The sequence below is a fragment of the Diceros bicornis genome, chromosome 19 (assembly GCF_020826845.1).
Source record: "Diceros bicornis minor isolate mBicDic1 chromosome 19, mDicBic1.mat.cur, whole genome shotgun sequence".
In the NCBI taxonomy this organism is placed as follows: domain Eukaryota; kingdom Metazoa; phylum Chordata; class Mammalia; order Perissodactyla; family Rhinocerotidae; genus Diceros; species Diceros bicornis.
The window spans coordinates 36,816,805-36,841,074 of NC_080758.1; the positions used below are offsets into that span (position 1 = coordinate 36,816,805).

The window sequence follows — 24,270 nt, forward strand, 5'->3', positions numbered from 1 at the left end:
CAGTAAGATATCACCATACACTCACTAGAATGGATAAAATAATAATAAGAAAAAAACTGACAGTACCAAGTGGGTAAACTTGCAGAACAACTGGGATTCCCATACGTTGCTGATGGGAATGCAGAATGGTGCACTACTTTGGAAGCGAGTTTGGCAGTTTCTTATAGTGTTAAACATGCACTTACATATGACCCAGTAATCCCACTCCTGAGCATTTACCTTAAGTGAAATGAAGACTTGTGTTCACACCAAAATCTGTACACTAATATTTATTGTAGCTTTATTTATAATCATCAGAAACTGGAAACAACCCAGAGGTCCTTGAACTGGAGAATGAAAAAACAAACGGTGGTACATCCATACAATGAAATACTACTCAGCAGTAAAAAGGAATGAACTCTTGATGAATACATCAATATAGGTGGTTCAGAAAATGCATTATGCTAAGTGAAAGAAGGCAGAGCCAGACTCAAAAGGTTACATAATGTATGATTCCGTACACTTAGGGCAACCTTATAGGAACAGAACACAGATTAGTGGTTGTGTGGGATTGGGAGGAGGGACTGACTACAAAGGGGCCACATGAGAGAGTCTGGGGGGGTACTGGAACTGTTTTATGTCTTGATTGTGTGTGGTGGTTGACTGTATGCGTTTGTCAAAACTCAGAACTGTATATACCAGGAAGAGTGAATTTTACTATATGTGAATGAAAAATAAAAGTAGGGAATTAATTCTCTTCATTATGAAAACCAGTTATGCCTTTGAGTCCAGGCATGGATAAAGCCTGAATGTTCTAGGAGGGTGAGCACATCCGAGTCTTAGTTCCTCATTTCATTTTACTTCAGTTGCTGTGGTTTCCTTGAGAGACTTTGTCCTGTTTCAGGTAGTACTCATAGCATGATGGACTTGGACTCTGATGTCAGAAGTAAGTGTCAGAAAACCTTCCCATGTTTTTCCAGAAGCTGTTTCATATCCTCAGAGGGACCTTCCCAGCTGACAAGCCTAGCACAGTGCTGACAAAGACCGAGAACTTGTCCTGCATGTTAGAGTTGTAGGTGAATCAGCTGCTGTAGTTCCTTCGTAAAACCAAATAGAGATGAACAGGAGACAGAATTAGAGCAGGCTGTTGTCCATACAAATTATGCCAGGCTGTGCATTTACAGCCCATCTATTCCATATGGTACCTGTCTCAAGGCCCCGGCATCAGCATCTGTGTTCTGGGCCTTGAAGAGTTTGCAGAGTTGGTTCCATCAATAAAAACTAAGTTATTGCTGTACCCCAGTGTGTTGGGCCCCAGTAGGCCGGATCATGACGTAAGTTCTCAAAGAACAGATGGTCGACCAGTTGTCTGTGGCCAAAAACTGTCTGACAAACATAAATACTAGTCTCAAAGTTACATAATTCATAATGAGAACTTCAAGCATTGAGTGGTTCTTGTAAACTGTATCATACTCTTTTTTCTATTCTCACTTGCTGACTAGAAAATACATTTTATGTTTGTGAAGAATGTAAATATGTAAAGGTTCTTGAAGTCATGATTCTCTGGTGAAATCAGCCCTGTTTCCATTTTTCTAGACTGTTTTGGGTCTTCTGCCTTAGGTATACCTGCTTCTATACAGCTGTCTCAAGAGTTTTATAAACCTAGATTGATCATGAAACCAGCTCCCTACCAGCAGATTAGAAGTGAATCACAACAGATTAAAATAAAATATTTTTCTCTCTGGCATTACTCTAGAGCAACAGCTCTTGTTTCTGATGGTACTATTCTTAGTTTGACTTGCACAGATCATTTTCTCTATATGAATAGTTATTTGAGTACAGAAATAAAGGAGTGGGAGAAGACTGTAATTGAACACCCACTCCGGATTGCAGGAAAGTGATAGGCACTTTTCATGTATTATTCCATTTAATTTCATAACAATGACTGAGGTAGATAATTTTGCTGCTTTACAAACAAGGAAACTAGGTCCAAGAGAGGTTAATTGACTTGTATTCTCAAAGATAGGTCTCTCTCATCCCAACACCCACTCTCTTTATACTCCCCAAGGCTCCGTTTGGGAATAGTGTTTTCTCATCTCGTTTCCACTTTCTGTGGGGGATGGAGATTGCACTGGTCTTTTGAGATTGAGCCCTGGGCTTCTTGTCATCTGCTCCCTATTTTACTTTTCAGAATCCCAAGAGATTTGGCCTAATTTTATGTATTTTTCAAAGCTGCTATCACACACTTATCACTTGTTTCTTTCTCCTCCATGACTGCCTGTGGAGGAAAATTGAGTCTCACAGTTTCATGGCTCTCAAGAACAAACCCACAAGGCCTTCTTATTTTAATAATTCTACTTCTAATCACCGCAGGGAGATAGGAAAACAGAGAGAGAGAGAGGAAAAAAAAAACAGCAGAAAAAGTTACAAAGGTTCAAAAATAGTTAAAAATCTTAATCCTTGAACCCAGTCTATATACTATAGCTCTTGAAACTCTTCTTAAGTATTATTTCTTAGAAGTTTATTTAAGAGGGATTAGTTATTAATTTTTGTCTTAGAACTATAGTTCAAAACACATTCAGGTTGGTACCACTGATGGAATTTTCTCCCCCAGACAGATCATATTTACCAGTGACTGGGCAAGCTCTAAGGGTTTCACTATGAACCTGCTCTGTAAGAGACTTCCAGTAAGCAAAGATGTTTTATGTAACAGGGAATGTGCCACTGGAGGGGATTGGGAAGTGGATATTAGGCTAAGTTTGAAGTATTTTTGCTGCTCAGTACTGGGAATCACAGCCACACGTGGCCATTGAACACTTTGTGGCTAGTTTGAATTGGAATGTACTGCAAGTGTAAACTACACATTGGATTCCAAAGACTTAGAATACCAAAAAAAAAAAAAAAAGAATGTAAAATATCTCAATTTTTATATCAATTACACATACATCAATCATATGAGAAAATTCTGCATATACTGGTTTAAATATAGTATTAAAATTAAATTCATTTTATTTAACTTTTAATTTTCAGATTATTGTAGATTCACACGCAGTTGTAAAATATAGTACAGAGAGATCCCCTATACCTTTCATCCAGTTTTCCCCACTGGCACCATGTTACAAAACTAGGGTACACATGCCACAAAATTGGCATTGATACAATCCATTGACCTTATTCATATTTTACCAGTTTTATGTGCACTTGTGTATGTGTTTAGTTCTGGACAACATAATCACCTGTGTAGATTTGTGTGGCCACCACCACAGTCAAAATATAGAAGTAGTCCATCACAAGGATCCCTTGTGCTATGCTTCTATAGCCATAGACACCTCTCTCCTTCCCTCCTCTCCTCCTAATTCCTGGGAATCACTCATCTGTTCCTCATCTGTATACTTTTGTCATTTCAAGAATGTCATATAAATGGAATCATATAGTGTGTAACCTTTTGAGATTAGCTTTTTTCACTCAGCAAAATTCCCTTGAGATTCATCTGATTTGTTGTATCAGTGGTTCTTTCCTCTTTATAGCTGAGTAGTAGTCCATGTTTCTTTTTACTTTTTTAGTGTTGCTATTAGAAAGTTTAAAATTACATGTGTATCTCACATTTGTGGCTTTCATTTTATTTCTATTGGACAGCACTGGTTTAAGTACATGTTTGTTGGAAGTTAGCAAAATTTTTGCACATTTCTATTGCATTTTCATTGAATTTCAGGCGTTTCTGTGTTAAATGGTGCTTTTTATTCTGCTAACTCTAAATCAGGTTATTTGGAAATGAACAAGGGAACAGTATCTTTTAAAATCATCCCAGGAGAGTAAAATTGTCTCAGTGTCCCTCCCACTCCCGTCCTCCCATTTTTTTTATTTGGTCAGTTTTTCAGTAAGAACACCTTCAATTTCTATCCACAAAAGAAACTTTTCGTAAGGTTAGGGCAGCAAGGAGGGGTGTCTGGCAACCACTGCCAGTGGTATTCAGTACATTGGTTTGAGACTAATTAAATGGCTCATATTTATCTGATATTTTCCCTCTTGGGCGATTCAGAAACATTTTTTTCAATTTAAGCTTCAAAAAGAAACCAGCTCAGTTAGCTTCTGATGGAGGGAAGAAGGAGGACACAGGGACACGTCAGAGCAGATTAGAACTGAGGTAAAGGATAATACCATTTTCAATTAAAATTGCCTGGGGAAATTAGGTAGGCAGAGAATAATTACCTGGGTTGGCATATATCCAGGTTTCTGAAACTAAGACCCTGCTTGAATGTTCTGAGGGATCACTGACGACCACAGGCAGCCAAGGACCTTGAGGGTTATGTCTGATCTCGAATATATTTGAGTGTTTTGGCAACAATGCATGGCAATTTTAAGTCAAATTATGTAGCATGAGAAATTCTAACAAACCTTGTAAAAACCAAGACCCGAAACAAGCCACACCACAAAGCATCCTATTAAAAGGAGCTTTCCCTGACAAAATTTGTATTTATATTTATAAATATATATAATATAATAAACATATAAAATATGTATAATATATAAACATATAAGATATAAAATATTATACACAAATATATTATGTATAACATAAAATATATTAAAATCTGGAAATATATAATTATATTTATAAATTTATATTTCTGTAATTTCTGCTGTGTGAGCACCAGGGCACGGGAGCTGAGATGGAACCATAGGAGAATATAAAGAGGGCTGATTAAAGTGTAGTTCTAGTCCCTCACCTCCTCATGCCCTGGCCCTGGCATGATAACAGGCCTTGGTCATGCCTTGCAAGTACCAGGAAAGGTCACAGAGTAAATGCCCCCTGACACATGGGCTCATCCAACCTAAGTTGTGGAAATGAGTCGTTGGAAGCAAATGTGCTTTTAATGCAAATGTCAAGATGTAATATTGGGCCCTGCACCCCAACTCCACCTCCAGTGAAATATTACTACAACTGCTAAGCATGGGTTTCTTGGGGTCTGTGCTGCTGATGGCACCTGGTGTCGTGCTGCCCCTGCTCTGGCTGGGTGGAGTTGATGGAAAAGGTTCTAGGTTATTGAACTACAGATTTTTCCTTTCTTATTCGTTAGAGGAAGGCTAACTTTCTTCTCTGCAATAGGAAAGGGAGCCAGTGGTTTCTCTTCTTTGCTTCTAGTGTTAACTCGGCTTTGTTCCCATCTTTTTATAATCTCTCAATTTCAAAATCTAGGATCATGGATAAGGATTTAGAAGGAGTAAAAAAGAGAAAGAAGGAATCAATTATGTTTTTCCTGTCCTCTCTTCCAAATAAAGACATAGGGGGTAGAGGAATGCCTAGATTCTTTTCTTTTTTAAGAGGACTTCATAGGCTTCCTTGGACAAGGCTGTTGCTGGTACATAGGGTATCTTTCTCTCTTTTTTTTTTTTTTGAGAGAGATTAGCCCTGAGCTAACATCTGTTGCCAATCCTCCTTTTTTTGCTGAGGAAGATTGGCCCTGGGCTCACATCTGTGTCCATCTTCCTCCACTTTATATGGGACGCTGCCACAGCACGGCTTGACAAGCAGTGCATCGGTCCGTGTCCAGGATCTGAACCTGCGAACCCCGGGCCGCCGCAGTGGAGCTCGAGAACCCAACGACTAAGCCACGGGGCCAGGCCCCCTAGTGTGTCTTGATGCAAATTACAGAAACACACTGGTTGGCAGAGGTGCAGCCCTCCCTCACCCCTTGGCCTTGGCTGTGAGCCAAATCAGTTCGAGTGCAATGCATCTGTGCTTGGCCACCGCCTCGTGCTGTATATAGGTGCAGAAAGTGCCTCTGTTGCACAGCATGGAAGCACAGATGGGTGCACGGGCGGATGCAGTTCTTAAGAGGAAGGGTCCTGGAGCCAGATCGTCAGGCTTTGAATTCATGCTCCTTTGCTTACTTGCCACGTGGCTCTGGATAAGTGACACTGTGTGCCTCAGTGTCCTCAACCGTAAAAAGTGTCTACCTATAGAGTTTGGTGAGATTTAATGAGTTAATATATATAAAACACTGAGACTAGTACCTGGACATGGTAATTTCTTATTAATTGGTTATTATTATTATTGTTATTACTTACTTTGCTTCTTCCGAACCTGTCAGACAGTTGTGCTCTCTGACCAAACATGTTTTTGAAAGGAGATTTCTTAACGATTCTCATTTTTTTCTGTAAAAAAAATCTTAACTAATCTGTCATGTGCTGGTGAGTGTATTAAACATGCTTTTAATTATCTTTATCCTTTTCCTTTAAATATTAGTGTGGTTATATATATGTTGCCTCTGTGTAACTTCCAAATAACCAAGTTAGTTGAGTGAAAAAGCAGTTCAATTGGTTGACACCATGTAGAAAATGTAATTTAAAAATTTCAGTCCATGGTGTTATTTGGGCAGTCGTCTTTTTATTTTTTGTCCTTCTAGGTACTACGTATGTGTTTGTTTTTTGTCTTTTTCTGCTCTTCCTCCTCCTTCTAGCATGTTGGTTTTCCAGACATCCAGTTTCATAAGGTTCAGTTTAAATTAAAAAGGAGAGAAGCGTCTCATGTAGATTTGGAATTTGGTGGAGTACATGCATTCTTAGGGTTAGATGATGGGATCCTAAGAGCATTCACTGCTCTAGTGATGAGTGGGAGAATTGTTACAAGTATGCTCTCTGTTTTAGTTTCCGTATGTCCTCTCTGCTGGCTAGTTAGCTCTTCCTGTCACATGCCCTCAGCTCCCAGATTAAGGAACAATGCATGCAGATGACAAATGCATGCTAGCAATTACTAGGTGTAGTAGGCAGAATTCGAAGATGGCCCCAAAACTCCCGCCCCCTGGTGTGCACACCCTGTGTAATCCGTAAGACTGTGACTGTATGGGATGTCGCTCCTGTGGTTCGGTTATGTTATCTGGTACGGTTGACTTTAAGAATGAGAGCCTATCCTCTGGCCTGTCCTAATCAGCTAAGCCCCTAAAAGGGACCGAAGAAAGATTCAAAGAGAGAGAGGGATTCCACGTAAGGGAGATTCTCCACCACTGGCTTTGAAGATGGCGGGGGCTGTGTGGCAAGGAGTGGGTGGCATCTGGGAGCTGAGTGTGGCCCCCTGCTGACAGCCAGCAAGGAAACAGGTCCTCAGTCCTGTGACCACAATGAAGTGAAATTGGCCAACAACCTGCTAGAACTTGGAAGTAGATTATTCCTCAGAGCCTCCAGAAAGGAAGGAAGCTTAGTAAACACCTTGATTTTAGCCTTGTAAGATGCTGAACAGAGAACCCAGCAACTATACTGGACTTCTGACGTACAGTACTATGAGCTAATAAACGTGTTTTTTTAAGCCACAAAGTTTGTGGCAGTGGTGCAGCCATAGAAAACCAATACACGGGGCGGCCCTGTGGCTTAGCGGTTGGGTGCGCGCACTCCGCTGCTGGCGGCCTGGGTTCGGATCCCGGGCGCGCACCGAGGCACCGCTTCTCTGGCCATGCTGAGGCCGCGTCCCACATACGGCAACTAGAAGAATGTGCAGCTATGACGTACAACTATCTGCTGGAGCTTTGGGGGAAAAATAAATAAATAAAAATTAAAAAAAAAAAAAGAAAACCAATACACGAGCGAAACCAGGCAAAAGAACGTAGGTGGGTAATTGCAAAGCCATTACCATTATTTAGAGAAAAAAAATAACATCTATAAGTAACTTATAATAAGCTTCCATAAAAGCCCACAGTTATACATTTTAGAGCCAGTTAGCCACAGTAAAAGACACAGGAGCTATAACTTTTCTGGGCAGAGTTTAGAACAGTTTCTCAAACTGGCAGTTTCAGACTTAGCGAGGGGCAAAGGAATGACTAAATTGCTCTCTTGCTGGACATTTATTGCAAGACAGTAAAGGAAAAATGTGCAGAATAGGAATGTGAATTCCCTTCCTTCCGTGGTTATAAAAGTTACTGACTATACCTTTAATTTAGGGCTCACTAACTCAGCGCTGGGGGAAGGGAAAGCAGAGGGTAGGTGAGGAAGTTTTCTGGGTGGAAGTGATCGGGAGGGTGGGGGCTGTGGGGAACTGGAGAACTCAGGCCTTCTTGAACGGACAGTGGCCTCTTGGCTGTGCCTGGCATACCTGTGGCACTCTGGGTCTGTTGCTCAATCTTTCAGATTTCCAAGAGAAGCAGGGGTTCCAGAGATTTATATGAAATCCCTCATTTTTTAAACATTAACAACCAGCTCAAACTTTAAAAGGTCACCATGGGGACATGTATGTGGCCAGCTCAGGCCCATGACAGCCTCCCCTTCAGTAGTTTTTTTTCCTCCACTGAGAAATCAAAACTCCTCCTTGGCCGAAGTCCCCTATTGCTTTGAAATAAGACTGTATCTCAAACACTGTGGCATCTGTTATTAATGGTGGTTTTGTGAGATGTTGGTACTTGATTATGGTTCGGAGGCAGTTCTGTGCATGTACTCTTCTTTGGTGAGAATAAAATACAGTTGTGTGTATTTCCTATCGCAAGGAACCCCATGGAGAATTACAATAGTAAGTCTTCTAAAAATGTAAATATTCACCACTTACTGTGTTTTCTCGAAGAGTGTGAATAAGTGTTTTGTCATTTTTGAAAGAAGCCAGCTAATATTCACTGGCAAACTCACTGAAATGCAGCCTTTTTTAAAAAACTGCTTTAATGAAATATAATTTCATAAGAAGCATAAAATTTACCCACTTAAAATGTATGATTTAGTGGTTTTTAGTGTATTCACAGAGTTGTGCAACCACTACCACAATCTAAGAACATTTTCATCACCCCAAAGACAAATCCTGTACCCATGAGCAGTCACTCCCTGTCTTCCCTGCTCCTCCAGTCCTGCATAACCACTAATCTGCTTTCTATCTCTGTGAATTTTCCTATTCTGGAAATTTCATAAACATGGAATCATGTAATATGTGTTTTTTTGTGACTTGCTTTTTTCATTTAGTATAATTTTTTTTTAAGATTCATCCATGTTGTCGCATGTATCCATGTCACATTCTTTTTATTGCTGAATAATATTCCATTGTACAAATATATACCACATTTTGTGTATCCATTCTTCAGTTGATAGACATTGGGATTGTTTCTACCTTTGGCTATTATAAATAATGCTGTTATGAAAAAGTACATATAATTTTTTTGTTTGGACACATTTTCATTCCTCTTGGGTACATACCTAGGAGTGGAATTACTGGACCATAAGATAATTCTATGTTTAACCATTTGAGGAACTGCCAGACTGTTTTCCAAAGTGGCTGCACCATTGTATATTCCCACAAGCACTGTGTGAGGTTCCTATTTCTCCAGATTCTCTTTAACACTTGTTATAATCTTCTTCTGATTATAATTATCCTACTGGGTGTGAAGTTGTATCTTATTGTGGTTTTGACTTGCGTTTCTCTGATGGTTGTGTGTCTCTTTGTATTTATATATCTTTTTTTGAGAAATATCTATTCACATCATTTACCCATTTTTAAATTGGGTTATTTGTCCTTTTATTGTTGAGTTGTGATAGTTCTTAATATATTCTGGGTACCAGTCCCTTATCAGATAAATGATTTGCAAACATCTTCTCTTGTTTTATGGGTTGTCTTTTCACTTTCTTGATGGTGACCTTTGAAGCGCAAAATTTTTAATTTGATAAAGTCCAGTTTATTCATTTTTCCTTTCATTGTTTGTGCATTTGGTGTCATAGCTATGAAACCATTGCCTAACACAAGGTCACAAAGATTTACTCCTATGTTAATTTACTCTGAGGAGTTGTATTGTTTTGGCTCTTATATCTACATCTGTGATCCATTTTGAGTTAATTTTTGAGTATGGTGTGAGGTAGGAATTACCTTCATCCCTTTGTCTGTGGATATCCGGTTGTCCCAGCACTATTTGTTGAATAGACTATCATTCCCCAATGAATAGTCTTGGTATCCTTGTTGAATGAAAAATAGCTTTTGTTTATATTAGTACTAATAGAATTTGGGATTTGGGGATTTTGTCTAACTATTTATTAGCTTTCCTTCTATGTTACAGAAAAATATCTTTTCTCTTTTGAAAGACCAGCTGCACACACAGGGACACAAATACAACAGAGATTCACAGAGCCCTATACACAGACACACAGACACACACTCACTCATCCACACGGTCTCTCCTTTATGAAAGACCCCATTTATATCCTTCGACACCTAGAGTAATAATATTAGAATGAAAAAGTAGGTAGGCTGAGGCCTTGATTCACATATGACTACAACACCAAGTCAGTTACAATAGTTTGCCTACCATATGCCAGAGGCTAAATGACAAACTGTTTATACTACTGCACTTCTTTGTAGTTAAGTATTTCAACATTGGCTTTCCCCAGTGTTGCAATATCCTAGCCCTAAAAAGAATGAGAAAGATTTATGGAACAATGCATCAGTTTTATGCTGGATAGTCACTTCGGGAATTAAAGAAGGAAAGGGAAAATATGTGTCCAGTCTTTGAGTCTTTGGTTACAGAATGACTTGGGCAGCAAGTGGTTTCTCAAAACGAGGAGCATGGTATGTCAGTCGTTAATCAGTGAGCTCTTTTGGAACTCAGCTTGTTTCACAACCCCAGGAGGTATAAAACAGTTAGGTAGTTTAACTTCCAGGCTCTAGGCAGGCCACTTAATTATTCAACAGAGCTTTATTGAACACCTACTGTGTGCTAGGCACTATGCTAGGTGCTGGGGATATACATAATGGCTTTCAATGCACACACAATCCCTGTCTTCATGGAATAAATTGTCTCATTAATACATCATTACAAATATAAATGTAATAACGAAAATATGGTAAATGCCATGGAGGAGACAGTAGCATAGAGACTAAACATGGGCCAGGGTGCCAGGTTTTGAATGCAAGCTCTGTGTAATTCTTAAATAGTCACCTAACTTCTCAGTTTTCTCTTCTATAAAATGGGAATAATCAAAGTACATACATTTTAGAGTTTTTATAAGGATTAAATATGATAATGCAATTCATGCTTAGATCTTGTGTCATAGTAAATATTCACTTAATCAGTAAAGTAAAGTAGGTGTACCTGATGCTGTAGGCTCTCTAATTCTGTATATTTAAAATGGAAGGTTTCTTTCTCTAGAGTTTAGGATGAATTGGACTCTTTCTTTTTCAATTTCAATAATAAAAGTAATATGTTTTGTGGTAAAATGTTATATAATGGTTAAATGTTAGGTTAAAATGCAAAGGCTCTTTTTTATCTCCCTTCGGTACCAGTTCCCCAGAGGCAGCCACACTCAAGAGTTTCTTGTTATCCCTCCAGATATGTTCTCTGCCATATAACAATGTTCACATCTGAGTATTTACACATATATTATTGAGGTTTGTTTTAACACAGTGGGCTTATAGTATACATATTATTATACTACTTGAGTTTTTAAAAATTAATACTGTGACCTGAGAATTTTTTTCCATACCTGTCCATCTAGATCCAGGTTCACTTCTTTCTTTTTTATGACACAGTCTTGCATTGAGAGCATGTACCGTGCTATCCGGGACCTTACTGTAGACGTCTCCATATGTAGTTGATGACCTTCACAAAATCTCGATTCAAATTTTGCAGACATCATTTTCCCCTGTCTCGATTGCCAGTTTTTCTGCCTCTACCTTCTTTCCAAATACAGACGGGCTTCCTCTTCTGTGTCCTTCTGACACCATCTGGCACTACTCCACACTCCCCTCTCCCCACCAGTCTTGGAAAGAACTTGAAATCTAAATTTCAACCAAACCAGAAATCCAATGTCAAATCCAGAATCTTCATAAACAACTTGTTAATAAAGACAGTACAAAAATACACATCAAAAATATTGACTCTTTTTGTAGATAGATGCAGTTCTTTTGTAAATCTTTCCTATTCAGCACTGCTGTTCTTTGAAATGTTTCTTACAGTTCATCTAAGGACATTTCACTATTAATCAGGAAAAGATCATCATATTTACTTCTAGAAGATTTGGGATAGCCTTGTTGTTCAATTGCTGCTTAATTATTTTGGTAGGTTAAGAGATTGAATTGTAGATCAGCAGCTTAGTAGAGAGAGTATATAAACCCTGTAGGCTGAGTGTAGCAGTGCTGTTTCTGATTTGATGACTGTGTGTCTTTGTCATTCATTTAGAAATGTCACTAATTTATTAATGTGTCTTTCTGATGTGTTTTTAAAAAAATATTACAGATTTTGATTTTGAAGTGCAAGGGGCTGTTTCTTTCCATGAGAATTCTAAAAGTCCTTTACATTGATTTTTCTCTGTTCTGTGTCTGCTTGTTTCGCAGAGGACAGCGCTGTGGTTTGACTAAGCGGACATCAGTAGGAGTTGGTCCAGAGCCGGCTGGTAAGTACTCTGCATGCTGTGGTTAAGAGTTGCTAGTTGTGGAGTTCTAGAACTTTTAGTCTATAAAATGAATCCCTTCATTCACATGGATGTCCTATCTGAAATGCCTCTCAAAACTGATTCACAGACATTTTCCTTCGTGTAGTGGAGCACTGACCTCCTGGCATTTTCTAGATTTGAGTTTATTCATTCTACCCACCTTGGGCACTTCATCTTTTGCTAGAATTTCTACATGCTGTCTTTGGTCGGATTGCTTGCATTTAGTAAGCATCAGACATTATTTAAGTTGCTGTTTTCTGCAGTTCTTTCTGAGGAGAAATGTATGTGACTTGTATCTAATCCTATGCACATTTTGTTTAAGAAGATTCTCACAGATGTGAAAAATCACAACTATGCTCAGTGTCAGCTGGAATCCACCCTCTGTTTTGTGGGAGCTACTTATGGAAATGATGTAAATAAATTCTTTCAATGTTCCTCTAAAGTTCCATTTTTACAACCTTTTAAAGAAATGCTAAAATGGGGATCGGAAATAACTTTTATGGCCAAATCTTTTTATTTATAAACTATAACTTGCCAATGCTTTATTCTAGAGCCAAAATCCTAGTGAATATGAGAGATTATTCTTTTCTGAGCCCTTTATCAAACTGCTATTTTCTAATTGCTGTTATAAGTAAAAAAAATTTGGACTATGTATCATTTTTTGTTTCAAGGGACATGAAGTCATTTTATAGTGATAACATGAAAAAGATAACCGGCAACTTTACTGTTCACCAATAGGTGAACTCCAGGTCCCAGGCATTTAAAATCGATGATATTTTCTTCACCGTGTTGCATGTCATGTCAGACACTCCATTATCTTCCGGCACGTTCCGTGACTGATTTTCTTTCGGCCTTTCTGTGAGGGGAGGGAAGAATCACTCTACCTGACACTCCTCCAAGTGATCAGTATTTAATGATGACACAAGAATATCGAAAAAGTAGATTTATTATTGAATGTTCCTACCTATTTTTAGTCAAATGCACTATATTTTACTGCTCCCCAAAGATGACTCATAAACCCTGTCTTAGCAGGCAAACTGGAGTTGGGGCTGAATAATTCTTAGCAACTTTGTATCAGTATAGACACAACATCTGTTTTTTACTCTTTTTTACATTTTTCTGGACGATCCACTGTCTGTATAATAGTTGTATTATCCTTAGAAAATAGGTCATTTTTCATCGGCTGTAGTATAAATGGTTCCTATGAACAATTATGTGCTTAGTGAAAATAAACATTTGATTCCAGAGTCCAAAAGACCACCAGAGTTTAGAAGTTGTTTGTTAAATATTTTAAGTTCCAAGAAGAAATTTCTCTATACTAAGTGGTATAAATGCCATTTGCCTTTCATTTTCCAAAGACTTGGATGGCATCAGGTGCTGGGACACTAACGTTGTGTGTGGGCTCCTCTTCCATCCCCACACCTAATAGAACCAGATCAGACCCGGTGTCCCACACGTCACCAGATTGTTAATTGCTATCTTTGTGTTAGTCTTGCCCTCCTGGCAAAGAGAGAATTCTTGTATATTTCCCTCCATCCTCTCCTACAAGTAAAAACATTCTGCTCTGCAACATTCAATTGTTGGATATCTTATATTATGAGGTTTTTTAAAATATTGAACTTAAATCTGATTTTTTTATAATGTCTTCCCATACTCAAACTTAGAAACATCGAGGGGCCGGCCCCATGGCTTAGTGGTTAAGTGCGTGCGCTCCACTACTGGCGGCCCGGGTTCAGATCCCGGGCATGCACTGATGCACCGCTTGTCCGGCCATGCTGAGGCTGTGTCCCACATACAGCAACTAGAAGGATGTGCAACTATGACATACAACTATCTACTGGGGCTTTGGGGAGAAAAAGGGAAAAAAAGGATTGGCAATAGATGTTAGCTCAGGGTCAGTCCTCCTCAGCAAAAAGAGGAGGATTGGCGTGGATGTTAGCTCAGGGCTGATCTTCCTCACACACACACAAAAAAAGAAACATCTAGACCCTGGAACTTGAACTTTTCTGGTTTTGTCTGAATGCCTGCTTTATTTCCTCCTGATTCTGACAGTGGACTATACTTTAGTTCTAAAGGTTTTCTTAGGCCTATTCCATCCACAATAGGCATTCAGAATATATTTTAATTCCTGTAATGGTATAAGATGTATTTTAGATCTTGCTTATTAATGTCACATTCAACTTAGCTTTTTATCAACGTTAGGCAATAAACTCCTAAAATAGAAAATATTTATATAGAGAGTAAAATGACTATTTGAGGATGAATTACCCTCACTCTTATGTGTCTAGCTTCAGAATGACTCTTGGTAAAGAAAAATGTATCAGTCTGGTCAAACCAAAGGCTGTCTTCAAGTTTTATGAAAAGAAAGAAAACAACCCTTGATACCTTCTCCCCTGTAGTATTTCAGTTTGGAAGATACACTACTTTCTTGAAAAATTTACCTAATGTTGGGGGGTGCTTTCTTCCTTTCTGAATGATTTGAAATTGTCTTTATTAAATATTGATTCTCTACAGAATTTATAGCATTAGTGTCAGGTATGAAGCTCACCAAACTTTAATGTTGAATTCTCTTTCTTTTTACTCCTTCTTTGGAGCGTTACAGGCTACTCTTACTTCTCTCACACCTGGAGATATAGATGTTGTTCTAGTTATTAGCATCTTTTTTTCTAGGTCTAAGACCTATGTTCAGGGGCTGCTGCAACGCTCTTTAGGAACAAAGATACTTCTTGCTTATTAAACTGTGGTTAGTGCATTTATTTTAAATTCTTAAGTGTTATAGAAACTCTTATCCATGATACAACAACAACAAGAATCTGGTTTCACGTTTTCTTGGAGCTCATTCATGCCTGCTAAGTGTCTTGTGTTGAGCTCCCGGAAGCAGACCTGAGATGAGGATTTCTGCACAAGTGTTTTGTTAAGACAATGTTCCCAGGAGAAACTAGCAAGTTTGGGAAGGAGAGGTAAAGGGAAGAAGCCAAGCAGGGGATGGTTCCAGCAATATCCCTACCTCAGCCTGATCCCTGGGGGAGCTCTGGAGCACAATTGCTTCTGAGAGTCTGTTCCTTCTGCTCCAGGCAAGGGAGCTAGGCTTTCCTATTCCTGCATCTGCCGTTGGCTGTGGGCTGGTGGGAGAGAGGCTGCCTGTAAACTTGGGAGCGCTTGACTCTTTGCATTTGTAGGTAAAACAGCTCCAGTAGTTGAAGGATATTTCTCTTAAGAAGTTTGCAGGTGCCATCTCTTAGAAGCAAAGCACACAAAAGCTTGGCGGTCTGCGCAGAGGACAGTTAAAAGGCACCTGGTGGTATCCGGACAGGACACTGGAGTGTCTGCTCTGCCTGGACACATGCCATTGCACTCTCTTCCTCACTCTTACAGCACATTTTTCATCCCTTAGGCCATTTTCTGCTGCAAGTTAAACACTTTCAGAAGCTGTATAAATTCATTTTCTTCCCTTGAGAGGGTAATAAGCTACTGCTTCAAATATCTAAGTCTTAAAGTGATTGCAGTGTTGAGAGACACCTAGGTAATTTTCCATGAGTAGAATTTCTACATAGTCCGGCCCCGTGGCTTGGTGGTTAAGTGCACGCGCTCCGCTCCTGGCAGCCCGGGTTCGGATCCCGGGTGCGCACTGATGCACCGCTTCTCTGGCCATGCTGAGGCCGCGTCCCACATACAGCAACTAGAAGGATGTGCAACTATGACATACAGTTATCTACTGGGGCTTTGGGGGGAAAAAGAAGGAGGAGGTTTGGTAATAGATGTTGGCTCAGAGCCGGTCTTCCTCAGCAAAAAGTGGAAGATTAGCATGGATGTTAGCTAAGGGCTGATCTTCCTCACCAAAAAAAAAAAAAAAAAAAGGAAATACATTAAAAAAAAAAGAATTTCTACATATATTAGAGATTAAAAAAAACCCAAAATCTGAAATTTCAAAGCTTTCCTTAGGTGAACGTCATGGTGGATAATGATTTAGGTGCCCTGAGAAAAGAGGCAGGGATATTGTATTATGGTATGATTGGCAATTGTTCTTGCTAGAAGCATTTCCAAGCATACATACTAACTCTGTTAGTTTTCATTGTCATCTCTTTTAACCATGCTTTTAAATTTTATTTCCTAATATTTCACCTTTGCCTTTAAGAGTATTTTCTTTTCACAAACTTTTTTAGGAAAATATACATGGTGTTTCCTTGGGGCACCTTCAGTTAAGTGTGGCACAAAAGTACGGTCCAATAGAAATATCATGTGAGCAGCATGTGCAATTTTAAATTTTCTTGTAGCCTCATTAAAAAAATTAAAAAACAGTAGGTTGTTATAGTAGCCTGGGCTGGAGGCTGGGAAGTCCAAGATCACAGTTGAAATTACTTTTAATAATATATTTATCCCAGCATATCCTAATTATTATCATTTCAACAATTAATAAAAACATTACTGAGATTTTACATTTTTTTCATCTGGTGTATATTTTATACTTACAAGAAATCTCAATTCAGACTAGCCATATTTCAAATTCTCAGAAGCATCATTTGGCTAGTGGCACTGTATTGGACAGTGCACTTTAGAATCTTATACAAAACGTCTGGTAAGAGGTTACTTCCTTTGAAATAAGACTTTCTGTCAGCGCTCCTGGATCTCTCAGCTTGGTAACGTATTCAATAAAGAAAGGAGGTGGCACTATTGTCTGAAGAAAGTGAGCTAATCTGTCCTTGATAAGCCATTGCTCCTTGCATTTTTGACCTTAGTGCCCTGTAGGCATGAATTATGCTTAAAATGGTCGGTTTGGCAGCTAAGATGTCACTGATCACCTTCAGGAGTGCAGAATTCTAGGATCACTTTTTGGAAGAAAGTGAATCTTGAATGAAGGGCAAAATGTAGAAAGATTTTAAAGAGGAAAGGAGGGCGTCTTCAGCAATAGAAAAAATATATGTGTATATGTATGTAATGTGTATTAGGAGAGAAGGTTCTAGAAAAGTTGGGGTACTTGTATGTAAACTGATGAGGCTGGAGTACTAAGTACACAGAAAGATGGTTAGTGGGGGCCGGCCTAGTGGGTGTAGTGGTTAAGTGCGTGCGCTCTGCTGCGGCGGCCAGGGGTTCGGATCCTGGGCGCGCAGCAATGCACCGCTTGTCAGGCCATGCTGTGGCGGGCATCCCACATATAAAGTAGAGGAAGATGGGCACGGATGTTAGCCCAGGGCCAGTCTTCCTCAGCAAAAAGAGGAGGATTGGCAACAGATGTTAGCTCAGGGCTAATATTCCTCACAAACAAAAAAGAAAGAAAGAAAGGTAGGTAGTGGCTAGACAGAGACCAGATTCAAAGACTTGGATTTTGCCGTGTATGAAGTGAGATAGCATCATGATCCGGATTGTATGCTGGGGTCTATTTTAGTTATTTATTGTTGTGTCAGAAATCATTCCAAAATGTAGTGGCTTGAAACAACAGCAGTCACCTTTTCACCTGTTCCTGTTTCTGTGGGTGAGGGGTTTGGGAAGGGCTCCGTTGTGCGGTTCTGGCTGGGGATCTTGCATGCAGTTGCATTCAGATGGCATCTGAAGCCGGAAGGGCAAGAGGCTGGAGCAGCTAGCAGCTGCCTCAGCTCGCTCTCTCTTCATATGGTGTGAGGAATTCTCCACGTGGTCTCTCTTCATGGGCAACTGTGCGCTTCCTCACAGTATGGCGGCTTCGAGGCAGTTGGGCTGCTTACGTGGGTTCCAGTGTGATTATTCCAGCTGACTAGGTGGAAGCAGCCTCACTTTATGACTTGACCTTGAAAGTCATGCTGCATTATTTCCATCACATTACATGGTTATAGGTGAGTCACAAGCCTGCCCAGTTTCAAGAGGAGGAGACTTAAAAGCCCACCTCTCAGTGGGAGGAGTGTTCAGATCACATTGTATGCAGAGAATGTTGGAAATACACAGGGACCTTCTGCAATGCCACCACTGTATGCATCTTGTCTCCTTTAGCCATGTTCTGGGAATGCTCTAGCATGAACATGCCAATCTTTCCTGGGCACACTTCTGCACCATGGCTCTCTTCTTCCTTTATCTGGTAAGGTGGACTGGCTGCCTTTAAGAAAATTTAAATTCTTCTGCTTGAGTAATGAATGGCCAGCCCTGGTCTTCCATCCGTTTTTCATATCTTCACTTGGTGTTTACTATTAGCGGTGTTCCCAAGTGGTGGGCACGTCCCAGTCTCAAATGTTCTCCTCCCTTTCTTGATTTGTGGAGTAATTGAGTGATGGGAGAGAAAAGAGCAAAAACAAAGGGAAGGAAGAATTTTCTAACCCTTTACTCCTCTTACCATAGAGGCACACCTTTACCACCTAGAGATGTCCTCTTCAGAAGAGAGAATTCTCCACCTTGGTCAACTGTAAGGTTTTTCTCACAATCTTTCCATTTCTAGGGTGGCTGTCTGTTGCTCTATTTCTTGGTCCCCATGGTGAACTGGGCTTCTCCCAAGATGATTAGAAGAAGGGAGGAAGGGCTTGGGGTGAACACCATGACTTTTGAAAGATAACTTTCCTAACAGTTGCCAGGATCAGCATTCTGCCAAATCTTGTTCTTCCTGGTTTTCATAGGAAGATCTCCATCGTTTGCCAGAATTTTGTCTTTACCTCAACTGGGGCCCTGAAACTGGGTGAATAATGAGCTTTCACCTACTTTCCTTTCCCTCCTTCTTGCAAAGTCACAGCCTTCAACTAGAAATGATTAAAATGCCAGCAGCATGAGTTGAGAGGTGAAATGTATTGAATTCTGCAACTTATTTACTGTGAAATACATTTTTAAAAAAAGAGCTGATGGATGGATAGAGGGATGGATAAAGGGCTAGATATTCAAAAAAGCTGGGTGGTGGGAATATGGTTGTTGACTGTAAGAAAAAAAGAATCAACTTTTCTTTATTTTAAAAATAAAGTGTTGGAGAAGAAAAGCATTAACCGTAAAATTATGGTGAGATTCATTTGGAAAAAAAGTCATTTTTCTACTCTAGCAGATACTTAAGTCTTGTCTTCTTTTTCAGTCTAAAAAAAAGTTTCAATACAGACTTTTAAAATTTGTATTAGCAATGTTATTTGTTCCAATTTGTTTCCCAAAAGATTTGAAGAAACTAGAAAAGGTCTGACAGTTTAGTATACAAAATTTTGGCTGTTGCCCTTATATTTCTTAGTTCTTTGACTGGGCTTTTCACATGTTGCTTGTGAGTATGCTACTGTTGACGTCATGGTGATATTAAAATTGCTTTTGTGTGTCATTTCCCAAGGACCCTGTGGTCGTGACAGCAAGAACTTCTTATTCCAAAGACAGAATTTCTTGTCCCCTCACATGTGCCATACTCTCCCATTTTGAATTGAGCCTCCTGAATCTTTTCCAGACCTGAAATATGGATTTTTTCCCCCTGCAATGGAGATGTTTGTTCTGTTTGGTCTGTTTCTGTCAGAGGGAGGTAAAAATAAACAAATCCAATTTAGCTCCCTGGTCCTTTTATTTTATTTTATTTTTTTGATTTATCAGTCAAGTGTTGAAAGGCAGTGGAAACGGTTGCATTTGAAAAGTACTTACTACTTTTTTGAAATGAAAAGAGGAGCAGGGATCTTGTCTTTGTTGTCCTCAGGTGGGAAAGGGCAGCATGCTGAGGCCTGAGGACTAAAATAAATCCTCCCGGGAGAGGAACTAGCCAGTGACCTTCGGCCGGCCGTAACCACCTTGCACATCAGCTGCTTCATTCCCTGCCGTATTTTGTGGCCTGTGGGGGGAATCAAGTGTCACAAAAGCAGGAAGAGAGCAGTTTAAGAAGGACTCCAGTGGCTCTGCCAGTGAAGGTGTTGACATGATCTTCTGACCCTTCCCATGTGGCTGGAGGCCGTGTGGTTTTACAGTGAGCATTGAGGTGGCTGGGAGAAGGCAATACTCTTACAAAAAACTAAGCAGCAAGGAACTGATGCAGTGGTAGTCTTTTGATACTCCTTGAATAATAATACAGTGGTCTAGAATTTGGATCATCTCTCATTGGAAATATGTTAAAGAGCCCTTACTGAGCTGATAGAAAAATAGAAGTCAAACCCACTTCCCTCAACAATTAGTTCATTGGAAAACTGGATGAAGCTCCTGGTGACTTTTATAATTTCTGACCCTGCTGGGTGCATTATAATTGGGTAGGAAGAATGTGAGCTCTGAAACCTGAGGCCTTGGTTTTGCCATCTGTAAAATCTATTTCATTTGTTTTTGGAATTCTTTACAAGGAGATGGTGCATACATAGGACCTGTCTAATTGTGAATACTCAGTATGTTTACTCCCATTTTCCTTTCCCAAGGATATTTGTGGGGCGCAGAACTCATTTCTAGTTAACTTGCCTCTTTCTTCTCCTCTGTGGCCCTCTGCTCTCTCTTCTGTACAAATGTAAAGGAATAAAGAGTCTGCAAAGGATTGGCGTTGAGACGCTCCAGGGACCAGGTTGTTCTCACTTTAGGGTCCTTCTCCTACCTAATGGTGCTCTGCCCTGTTACAAAGTGACACTTCTGTGGATTCTACACTGCATACAGATGCTACTCTTCAGTTAGGAAAACCATCCCTATATCCCAGCCACCTCCTTCTCATGTGCTCACACTATTTCTACTTCTTCCCTCCATCTGTGTTCACCATCACCAGTGTCCTGGTACTCCATTTCTGTCATTCCCAGGGGCTTTGGTCCTACTTAAAAACCTAGGCTGCTTTGCCTGTGTGGTCTTCTCTTCTTCTTTCTGCTTTTTTTTTTTTAATTGAAAATAAATTCACCTAACAAAAATGAACCATTTTAAAGTGAACAATTCAGTGTCATTTGGTACACTCACAATCTTGTGCAACCACCACCTTTATCTAGTTCCAAAATATTTTCATCACTCCAAAGAAAACCCCATACCCATTAAGCAGTTGCTCCCCATTTTCTCCTTCCCCAGCCCCTGGAAACCACCAATCTGCTTTCCGTCTTTATGGATTTACCTATTTCGAATGTTTCATACGAATGAAATCATACAATACATCACCTTTGTCTCTGGCTTCTTTCACTAGTCATCATATTTTTAAGAGTCATCCATGTTATAGGATGTATCAGTACTTCATTCCTTTTAATAGCTGAATAATAATGTCCATTGTATGCACCACCATTTGTTTATCCAGTCATCCATTAATGGACATTTGGGCTGCCTCCATCTTTTGGCTGTTGTGAATAGTGCTGCCATGAATGTGTGTGTACATGTATCTGAGTCCTTCTTTTCAATTGTTTTGGGTATATACCTAGGATTGGAATTGCTGGGTCATATAGTAATTCTACGTTTAACTTTTTGAGGAATGGCAAAACTATTTTCCACAGTAGCTGCACCATTTTTCATTCCTGCCAGCAGTGTACGAGAGTTCCAGTTTCTCCACATTCTTGCCAACACTTATTTTCCTTTTTTTTTTTATTATAGCCATCCTAATGAATGTGGAATGGTACCACACGTGGTTTTGATTTGCAATCCTTGATGACTAATGATGAGCATCTTTTCATGTGCCTGCTGGCCACATGTGCTTGTTGGTATATCTTCTTTGGAGCAATGTCTGTTCAAGTTTTTCACTCGTTTTTTAAGTGAGTTGATTGCCTTTTTGTTGTTAAATTGTGAAAGTTCTTTATATATTCTGGATACTTGATCCTTATCAGATATATGACTTGCAGATGCTTTCTCCTATTCTGTAGGTTGTCTTTTCACTTTCTTGATAATGTCTTTTGATGCAAGAAAGTTTTTAATTTTGATGAAGTTCAATTTGTCTATTCTTTTGTTGTTATTGCCCTTGCTTTAGTTGTTGTTTATAAGAATCCATTGCCAAACCCAAGGTTATGAAGATTTACCCCTGTGTTTTCTTATGAGAGTCTTGTGGTTGTAAGCTCTTGTATTTATGTCATTGATCCATTTTCAGTTAATTTTTGAATATGGTGTGAGATAGGGGTCCAGCTTCATTCTTTTGCATGTGGATATCCATTGTCCCAGCACCATTTATTGAAGAGACTGTTCTTTCCCCATTGAATGATCTTGGCATCCTTGTCAATAATCACTTGGCCTTGACGTGTGAGTTTATTTCTTGACTCTCAATTCTCTTCCGTTGTTCTATGTCTGTCCTTATGCCAGTATCACACGGTTTGGATTGCTGTGTCTTTGTAGTAAATTTTGAAATCAGGAAGTGTGAGTCTTTCAACTTTGTTCTTCTTTTCCACTATTATTTTGGCTATTCCAGGCTCTTCCTCCTTTTGCTTTTATTATCCTTTTGTCCTTTAGTGATTCTTGAACTGTTGTATTGCGGCTCAGGAGAAAACAGCAACCCGGTGAATAGTTGTGTGGTTGCATGGGGGTTTATTATATGCATGCTAGGATCCAGAGGCTTTTCTTGCTTACAGTTACTCCCTAGGACCCTTGGTGAGAAGTGCATTGGTGGCATTCAACGCAAAGCCAGCGCACAGGCTGTTGGGTTAAAGCTGCTCATTAGAATTCCAAGGGAGCCTTTTGGAAAAGAGCAAATGTCCGACCTTCCCATTTGCTGTGATAACTAGATATTGTTCTCTGGTTGATGCATATGTTCAATTGTATTAGTCATTGTCTTCAATTATATAAACAATTTTTTTAAAACGTTCTTTTATGTAAAGGAAAGCTGTGATGTAGGCATCAAAATCAGGAAGCAGTCAGAAGGTGGTGAGACAGAGTGAGGAGGAGGCAGGTGATTTTGCTGGGGTTGGTTGCTGGGATGAGTCACATTTGTTTCCAACGTGTTTGACCTCTGGTCCATTCCTTTGAGAGTAGCGGAGACTATGTGGGATTTTCCTTTAGGAAATAAGTCTTATTTGTGAATCCTCAGTAACTGCTCTTTAAACATTTCCAGATGGCTCTTAAAGTCTTCGTGTAATAGAAGCTGAAAGATTGCTACTGGGGGGCAGGAGAAAGCTGCTTTAACCCGTAGACACTTGGACAATGGGCAGGTATGAGAAAGAGATAGGTGTTTCTCGCCTGACCCTAATTAGAACAGAATTAGAAGCAGCTACATACGTATTTATCTCCACATGCAATCACATTGTGAGGCACTGGGGGTTAAAGCTTCAACATATGAATTTTGGGGGAGACACAACTCAGCCCCTAAGAGGCAGCATGGGGTAAAGAAGAGCACAGATGAAGTAGGATGAATGAGCCAGAAAAGTGGGTCAAGGGTCAGGGCAATGAGGACTAGGGAGAAGTTGTAGGAGGAGAATCTGTGCACTACTAATAGGAAAAAACTATTTCCCTAGCTTGATCAATGGATCAATTAGCTTTTGCTGCATAACAGACTAACCCAGAGATGCAGTGGCTTAAAACAACCACCGTTTATTTATATTACAGTTTAGTGGGTTGCAGTTTGGGCTGGCCTTGGATGAGAAGTTTTATTGATCTCTGTTGGGCTTACTTATGGATCTCTGGTCAACTGCTGTGTATGCTGAGGGCTGCCTCTTCTAGGATAGTCTTAGCTGAGATGGCCCATTTCTCCTCCGTGTGTCTCTTGCCTTCCAGCAGGCCAGTTTGGGCTTGTTCACATGGCAGTAGCAAAGTACATAGAGCAAGCAAGAGAGAGAGAGAGTGAGAGCAAGCGAGAGTGCAAAAGCACACACCATTATTTCTGTCACATTCTATTCGTCAGGGCAAGTCACAGGCCAGCCCAGATTCAAGAAGTGGGTAGATAGACCCTTTCAAGTGAATGGCTTTGAGACAAGAATTATTTGACGGTAGAAGTTCTGTGGCCTATTATATTTTATATTCATGATAGACTTTGCTGATATTCATGAATTAGAAAATAACAATCTAGAAAGGAATTACAAGTGCATTTATTTATCAGTGGTGGTTCTTTATTCCCAAATCTGGATGAATACTTTAATCAAAACG

The 24,270-nt window shown here is 39.7% G+C and overlaps 1 protein-coding gene across 7 annotated transcripts in view; it reads left to right on the forward strand.

Moving 5' to 3' along the window:
• PLCB4 (phospholipase C beta 4) overlaps positions 1 to 24,270 on the forward strand; it is a 396,094-nt gene that overhangs the window by 128,660 nt on the left and 243,164 nt on the right. For 5 of the 7 annotated variants that reach the window (XM_058563196.1, XM_058563201.1, XM_058563195.1 and 2 more), the window contains exon 2: positions 12,266 to 12,324. The gene's annotated coding sequence lies outside the window, so the exon portion shown is untranslated. Of the gene's footprint in view, positions 1 to 12,265; positions 12,325 to 18,666; positions 18,731 to 21,801; positions 21,960 to 24,270 lie in introns of all 7 variants that reach the window. The other 2 variants (XM_058563198.1, XM_058563200.1) reach the window with 2 other exon arrangements.